Consider the following 8,769-nt stretch of genomic DNA (forward strand, 5'->3'; position numbering starts at 1 on the left):
TATTTCAGCCTATCCTGTATCCTGGGGGCCCACCGCTGCGACTGTGGCCGGGAAGTCTCCGTGGGGCAGCTAGACTGGACTGAGTCTGGATGGCACATGGAGAGGATGGGGCAGGCCTGGGGCGAGCACCGGACAGGGTGCTCCCTGGACAGGGGTGCCACGGCCAGACAAGTTGGGCAGGCAGAACTGGACCTTCCCGAGCAGAGACCCAGTTCCAAAGAGCACTGTCATTTTGAGGGGACACCTTGCTCCTGCAAAAGTGCCCAAGGTCATCCCGAGCCCCACCCCCACAACAGCTGCATTGCCCCAGGCTACGGAGGAGCCTAAGGAGGGGGCCAAGGGAAGGTCTGTGGTCTGGGTAGGAGTGAGAGAGAGGGGGCCTGTGTAGGAGGGGCAAGGAGGGAGGGGGAAGAAAAGGAGGAGGAGGAGGAGGACAAAGCCGGCCTGTGTGGCACCTGGGACATTCCCAGTCTCTGCCCCGTCCCTCCCTGATCCTGCTCTGGACCTGGTGGGAACAATGCCCCCATTGAGGCCCATACCCCCAGGGATAAGATCTCTATGTCCCCCAGGACAGGAGCCAAGCAGGTGAGCCTGGTGGGGGCTGGGAGCCTGTTTTACAGCAAGAGAGGCAGGATCTCAGGGAGGAGCAAGGTCCAGAGGGCAGAGATTTCCCCACTGGAGACCTGCTCCCTCTGGGGCCAGGGCAGGGGGAGATGGTGGTGGGCCCAGCAGGTGGGAGTAGGGTCAGATTCCTGGGTAGGGCAGGAAGAGTTTCCCAGCTTGGATGGAGCCCTCCTCTGCTCCGAGAGGCAGCGCAGGAACATCAGGGACCAAGCCCCTGATCATAGGAGTCGCCAGTGTGGGAAGAAGCCCAGAGGGGTGAGACCCAACCCTCTCCCTTTAGGATGCAACAGAGGAAACGAGTTGAAAATCCAGAGGGGCCCCAACCTTGGTTTTATCCAGGAAGTAACAAGCGGTCCTTGCCAAGGCTTTTCGCGTCAGAAACAGAAATGGCTTATCATCTAGTTAGGGCACCTTCTGGACTCCCAGTCAAAAAAGACCCCAAGTGAAAGAAGAAGGTGCATTTGCTATCATTTTAAAACAGAGGGGCACCTGGGTGGCTCAAGTCAGTTAAGCGTCGGACTTCAGCTCACGGTCCGCGAGTTCGAGCCCCACGTTGGGCTCTGTGCTGACAGCTTGGAGCCTGGAGCCTCCTTCGGATTCTGTCTCTCTCTCTCTCTCTCTCTCTTCTGTCCCTCCCCCATTCATGCTCTGTCTTTCTGTCTCAAAAATAAATAAACATTAAAAAAATTAAAAGAAAAAAAAAGAAATTCGACGCTGTGGGATTTATTCCTTTATTGAGCACCCACCCGAGTTGGGTGCTCCCGGGCTGCAGACAGCGCTGGGTAAAAAGACCCCCGTGGGCCACAAGGGAAAAGGGGCAGTGTGGGAGCTGTCTGGTGTCGCTCCTCCCTGGCTGGGTGACCCAGCAGGAGATTTAACCTCTCTGGGCTCAGTAATTCAGCTCTGAAGTGAGAGTGAAGGCCCCAGCAGCCTGACCTCCGCAGGTGTGTTTATGTCCGTCTCCCCCACAGGACCATGGGGCCCTGCGGCGGTGAGTTCTCGCCCGGAACAGCGTCCGGCACAGGCTGGCCACAGAGGCTCCGGAACCATCTGCTGAATTCATTTTGAACAGGATGTGAGTGAAAGTTTGGGTTTTTTTTTTTTAAGTTTATTTTGAGAGAGGGAGAGAGAGTGCAGGTGCACGCAGGTGGGGGAGGGGCAGAAGGAGAGGGAGAGGGCGAGAGAGAGAATCCCAAGCAGGATCCCGACGCGGGGCGCGAACTCATGAACCGCGAGATCATGACCTGAGCCAAAGTCGGACGCTTAACCGACTGAGCCACCCAGGAGCCCCTGGGTGAAAGTTTTTACAGCATTAGAGGCTATATCAACGCGAAGGAAGACTGTTCGTTCACTCACCGACTCCTACAACTGGGTCGTTTCCGTGTGCCGAGCCCCTTCTGAGTGTGGGGCGTACTGACAGGAAAGGATGTGGCCCGGCCCTCAAGGACAGCTCAATCACAGCCTTGGTGGGGCACTAGCCCCTCCAGCAAGGAGACAGTTTCCGAGCGTCCACTGGAAATGGGGGTTTTTTCCCAAGTGAGTTGGGTGGCGAAGGGGTGAGGAGGGCACAGCAGGTGGAGCGAAGCCCATCTGTAAACGTGAGTGAGAGCCTGGGCCCCAAGAGGCAGATGAAGGAATTTGGTTGTTTTTCTGCAGGCGATGGGGATCCATGGAAGGCTTTTGAGCAGGGGAAGTCCACGCTCCCAGCCAAGGCCCTCAGAGAGAGCCTGGCTGCAGCCAAGAGGCCAGGCTGGCGGGAGGGAGGCTGCGAAGGAGGGGTGTAAAAGTCCACGTGGGCTGCGGTGGGGCCAGGCCAAGCAGGGAGGTGGGATGGGCTGGAGGTAGCGGGGAAGGAGCTGGGAAAAGATGGGGGAAGCCGCAGGCTGGGGGGAGAAAGCCGCACTCTGAGCTCTCAGAGGGCACAACTGGGGGATGGAGGACCTCACAGCGTTTCAGAGCAGGAAGGACATCTCGGAGGGCACCGAAGGGAGCCCTCACCCTGCGCGGGGCTCCTCCCGGCAATGGCCGCTCACAAAACCTCAGTGGAGGGAACCTCATCACCGGCCATTTAACCCATCCCGTGGTGGGACAGTTTCCCACTGACGGGGAAAGGGCCTCGTCCGGTCCTGTGCGGACACGTCCACGCAAAATGGGTTAGGGGAGAGAGGGATGGGTGGAGGGGCGTGGAAGAACACGTATGCATCGAGACGGAGGGTTGAAAGAGCAGGTGTCCACATCGCTCACGCCTAGCGTGCAAGTTCCAGCCCTGATCCTCCCTTTCGGGGGGAGGGGGGGGGCGTGATCCCTCCTACCCTCTCCTCCAGGAAGCCTGCCCTTACTTCCCACCTATGCAGCCCCTCCTCCCATCCCCTCTGGTTCCCCAGCTCTGACCAGTTGGGTTGGATGTCTCTCTAATCCTGCCCACTCCCCACTGCCCCCCCTACCCAGCTGCCTGAGAGCTCCACGGGGCAGGGAAAGAGCGGAGGATCGGTCCCCTGGGGCAACACTACATACATGTCCCTTGGTATCTCCATGCAGCCCTATCAGCAGAGGAAACGACCAGACCTGGTTCTCCCTGGTGCCTGAGCCGTCCCCACCACAGACACCAGCACGCAGCCTTGAACAGCCACCCAGATGGGCTTTCTCCCCGCTGTCCCCAGCCTCAAAGCCCCTCCGCTGGGGGGCAGGCCACCTGCTTCAAGCTGGTCCCACCGGGGACCTCAGGTACAGGCGTCCACCCTCATCCTTTACACAGCTGTAAAAGGGGCTGATGACCCCCTCCGCCAGCCCCCAACCAACGGGAGGGGCAGAGGAATGCTGTGGCCAGGGCTTGGCAGGCTCCACACAGAAGCCCAGAAACCTGTGAGGAATTTGCATCCTCCTGGGGAGGGGGCTGGGAAGGGAGGAATGTCACCTGGAAACCATCCACCCTTTCCTTCCCTCTCAAGAACCTTGGGCGTCGAAAAATTAGGAAATCTAGACCCCCCAAAATGCACCATGTCCTTTTTATAGACTTGCCCCTATTCCCTGGCCTCCCTTTTTAAGCGGCTCTCTCTCCTGATTCTCTAGTAATAATGATAATAGCGTTGACTGTGCACCGGGCACTACTCCAAACTCTGCAAACTCTTTGCAATTCAATCTTCTCATTATCCCTACGAGCCTGGTACTTTTATTCCCTCGTTTTATAGATGTCAACGCTGAGGCACAGAGAGGTTAAGTAGTTTGCCCAGGGTCCCACAGCAAGCAAGTAGCAGGAGGTGAGCCTTTACCGACTTGCCAAACGCCAGCTCTACCCCACAACTCATTTCCTTCAGACCCAGGAGGGAGCTGAACCCAGTGTGTGGCCCCGGAAGCTCGGAGGGGAAGCTGGATTCACCTGTCTGGTTTCCTCCTGCTGCCCCTGGAGAGATGGCCTCAGCTCTTAGACACAGAGCCCAGGCCAGTCCTTCTCAGGGAGGTGAGAGGAGTTCAGAGGGCAGGCCAAGAAAGGGTTTGCTCTTCCAATCTAGCTGGATCCCAATTCGGGGCGCGGTGGGGGTGGGGGATACACACCCCTAGCAACTGTATCATCAAAGGGAGTGGTACAGAGCTTACCAGAGAAGGTTCTGGATAAAATCCCGCCGCTACTGCTTACAGCTATTTGCTCTTGAGCATTATCTTACCTTTCTGAGCCTCAATTTTCTCATCTGTCCCTGAGAGGGACCCAGTCAACATGACAGTCCCTTTGTGGAGCTCTGGGCTCCTTTGTGGGTAAACCCCTGGCGGCGGGCCGGGGAGGGTGGGCAGGGGCTTGGGGGGGTGGGGTCAGAAGTGGGGAGAGGTGCACGTGCTGGGTGGGCACAGACCCCTGGCACCTTGAAGCCAGAGAAGAGCCAGATTTGGGGCCAGACCAACCAGGGCTGCGTCTTAAGGTCGTGGGACTCTGGGAAAGTGCCCGCCCCTTCCTGCACCAGCTTTCCCCTCTGCAAAATGGGGGCGTTCCCGCTTGCCCCATGGCTAGCGCTTGATAAATGTGGATTTTTTTCTGTCCGGCCTCCTGTCTGCGTAGTGGGGTGGGATGCTGTCTGCGGGCTCCATACCTTTGGGGGAACAAAGACAGGCCTCCTCCAGGAGAGGGGCAGATGTTCCCGTCTTGCTGTGGGCTGGTAATCAGCCCTGGGGGAGCTCTGCAGGGGCCCTACCCCTAGGGGTTCAGCCTGAGAGCGGCTGAAAGTGGCCTCCAGCCTGCAGCAGAGGGCTGAGCCGCTGGGGGAGGGGATAAGACACAGGAGGCTTTCTCAGAGGGTCATGGGACACAGCCCTATTTGCCCCTTGGGGTCTGAGTCCTCGGATACTGAGCCCAGGGGCTGATGGAGGCAGGAATGCAGCCAGACCAGACTCCCTTCCTCCACCCTGCCCCCTGTGCGGCCCTCCAATCCTCTATTCTCAAGCAAGGTCATTTCCCTTCCAGTTACCCACCCTGCTGACCCAAATGGCCGTTCCTTGGGGCGCCCGGCTGGCTCATTTGGAAGAGGGTGCGACTCTTGATCTTGGGGTCTTGAGTTTGAGTCCCACGTGAGGTGTAGAAATGCCTAAAGAAAATAAATAAAACTTAAAAAAAAAAAAAAAGACACACAAAACAATGGGTGCCTGGGTGGCTCAGTTGGTTGAGTGTTCAACTCGATTTCAGCTCGGGTCATTATCACAGGGTTGTGAGATCGAGCCCCACGTCGGGGTACATACGGAGCATGGAGCCTGCTTAAGATTCTCTCTCTCTCTCTCTCTCTCTCTCTCTGTCTCTGTCTCTCTTTCTCTCTCTCTCTTTCTCTCTGCCTGTTCCCCCCGACCCCGCACTCTTTCTCTCTCTCAAAAAATGTAAAACAAACCCAAACCAAACCCCAAAATGGCCATGCCTCCTAACCATCTGGAAATACCTTCTTCCCCTCCTCCTCCTTCTTCTGCCTCTCCTCGCCCAGGCTCCTGCTTCTGGAAGCTTTCTGGGACCCAGAGAACAGATGACCGCTGTCTTCACAGACCTTTCCCCTGCCAGGATCCACCCCTCGCACCTGCCGCTTCTCCACAAGAGACACTGAGTCAGGACTTGGGTTTGGACTCGGTGATTCGCTGAATCAGGGACCCTACAAAGAGCAGGGTTTAGGGTCACAATAGCTGCGGTGAAATAGCTAAGCAAGCAGGCTCTGAAGTCAGACAGACGTGGGTCGGGCTCCGTCTCTGTGCCTCAGTTCCCTCACTGTGGAACAGCAAGTAAGATCATGCATGCAGAGTTTTACCACAGCAGCTGCAACTATGCTTATGAATATTGCCTATTACAATTGCAATACGTCAGGACCATAACATCGTAGGCTCCTATATGCTCAGGATTGCAGGGCGGGGGTCTTAGCGGTGGTCATCTGAAACAACTTACCTTCGCACCTCCTGGGTTTTCTCTTCCAGCCTGCCTTTTCTGGAACCACCAGACCTGAATTCCCAAGAGCAAGGACTCCTCTGGGATAGTCACTGCCCACTACCTGTGGGCATTTGGATGACAAGGGTGACCCAGGTGGGTGAGTTAAGTCTCTTCCTGACCCCTCTTCCCCAAAGGTCCATTCCTGGCTCCAAGGAAGTGTTTGGAGCAGGGGAGCCACCCCCAAGCCCCCGCTGAGCCTGTCAGCTGGGGCCCAGGGCCTGTAGAGGTCTTAGCCTCAGTACCTTCTCCCCACAGCTCAAAGCTCTGACCTCTAGGACGCTGGGGCTGCGCAGGGTTGGCAAGGTTAACACAGGACCCTGTCTCTCTCAGGCCTGGCCCATTGTGGGGACCGGAGGCCAAGACCTGTGGGTGTCTGACTCCCTACCTCCTCATCCCTGCCCAACCCGGTGGGCTTCCTGTAAGAGGTGGGCTCAGGTCTGAGCGGTGTGTGGTATGTGCAGGTGCCGGTCTGGGCCCTGAGGTGGTGGGGGCGTAGAGATGGGAGGGTTAGGGGTAGAGGTAGGAGGAAGGCGGCAGGAGAGACGCTCTCAGAGGGCTTCTGGTGGCCCTCGGCCTGGATGGGGAATGGAGTCCTTTTAGTACTCAGCTGCGAACGGCGAATGTGGTGTCTGGGAAGCTTCTGGGCCCCAGTCCCCAGGAAAGGTTGTGTCCAGTAGGTCCCAGGCCTGGGAGTCAGGAAGGTTCCTTGAGGTTGGCCAGCTCCCAACAAGGGTGGCCCAGCCCTAACCAGTCAGGTCACTTTGGACAGTCACCACCTCTTGCAGGGCTCCCCCCCTCTTCTCTTCCACGGCGTCCTCATTTTGTGCCTAGGTGACAGGAGCATAGGACATGCTGGGGAGTGAGCGACCTAGCCCCGGGCGGCTGGGGGTCAGCAGCTGCTCAGGCCAGGGGAGGAGGAAAGAGACGACAGGCAGAGCCCCCGAGCACCCCTTTCCAGTCTGTACCCCAAAGCCCACTGGCAAAATCAGAGTCCTCTCTTGTAAGCCTCTGAGACACTCTGGGCCCTGGAAGAGAGGTGGGGACCAGAGGGGTGTCGGGCATGGGGAGAGGACTAAGAGGAACTCCGGTCCCATGTGACAGTCCCGCTCCTCCGGTGCCTCCCTCCATCCTTGACCTCACCCTCTTCTTTCCCTCCTTTCCAAGGCTGCTCGTCGATTTCCTCTTCCGGGAACCTTTACAGGGCGAAGCCTTCTTCCCTCTGGCCAGGTTCCGCCATCCACCTCGCCACCAAGTGTGCGTCAGGGGCCCAGCACAGGGAGCTGGTGCCACGGGCTTTTTCCCATACCAGGCTGCCCACTAGGAACTTCCAGGAAGTGGAGCAGGAACACGTGGGTCTGCCAGGTGCAGAACAAGCGGGCACGTCCCTGGGCACCAAGCCTGGCAAACAACCTTCCACCGCTGTTGGCGGAAGCAAAGGCAACAACAAGCCAAGCTCCCTACACGTGGTGCTCTGAGCCCAGGGACCAGCGTCTGGGGACCCAAAGCCCTCAGGAAAAGCACCAGGAAGGGGCCGGGGAGGGGCGGGGGACTCCCCACCCTCCCTAGGGGCCACAGTCATGGCCCCCACCCACCATCCAGGGCTGAGCCAGGCCCTGTCATCAGTCTGTCTTCCCAGGAAAACATGTCACCCACCAAGGAGGCAAACAGCAGCTCTCCCCAGGCCACTTCTCTAGCTGCAGTCCCCAGGCAGGACCTGTCCATCTTGCAAAGCCCCTCCTGCTTCCTGCCTCCTGCCTCTCCTCCTGACACTTCCCCAAGAGACAGAGACATGTCTCTCTTCGTTCTAGTATTGCTGCCTTCACTCCTTCCTCACCCTGCTCCTCCTCCAAGCAGCCCACCGTGATGTCCCCCCTCCACGCCGCCGTCGGCTGCTGAACTCCTGCCCCACCCCAGCCCCAGCTCTCTAGATCTGCAGGACAAGCTGTGCTGTGTACAAATGAACCCACACGGTGGAGAACAGGCGATTAGGATGGGAGTGGGGGCGGTGTTCTTGGCATTTATTATTCCTCAGATATTTGCAGCGCTTAAGTTTTCAGAACGCTTCTCCACGCATCGGCTCAAAGCATTAAAATGACGAAAGAGAGGTAGGCAGAGAGGGTTAAACATCTACTTTTTTTTTTTTTTTTAACACAGAGGACACGGGGCGGGGGGGGGGCAGAGAAGGGAGGCTTGCCCGAGGTCGCCGAGACCGTTCGAGGATGCCTCTCACATCAACCGACCTTCTGTGACGCAGGGACGCCCACGCTGTCAGGGCTTGTAAGTCTGGGAGGGCCTCAAGGAGGAAGTGTGCGCGCGTGCTTGCGCATGCGCCGCCAGGGGAGGGCGGGAGAGCCTCAGGTGGCGAAGGGGCGAGGGGCGAGGGCGGGGCGGCGTGGGAACCGGCAGGACGGCCCGGGGGGGGGGGGGGGGCGCGGGGAGGGGGCGCCGCGCTTACCGCAAGGTTCCGCCCCTCGGCGGGCGCAGACAATGGGGTCGCTGTGCCCGGCCGCCCCCTCTCCTCGCTCGGCGGCCCGCGCCCGCCCCCTCTCCCCAAAGCTGCTTTCAATTTAAACGCCTCCAACCAGCGGGCGCTGCCCCGGGGGGCGCGACCGCAGCGCCGAGCGCCCCTGTAATTTCCGCGGGGAGCTGACCGGCTCAAACACGGCCCCGCGGTGCCCCGACCGCAGGCCCCGAGACCG

This window comes from Panthera onca, chromosome E1 (genome assembly GCF_046562875.1).
Source record: "Panthera onca isolate mPanOnc1 chromosome E1, mPanOnc1 haplotype 2, whole genome shotgun sequence".
In the NCBI taxonomy this organism is placed as follows: Eukaryota; Metazoa; Chordata; class Mammalia; order Carnivora; family Felidae; genus Panthera; species Panthera onca.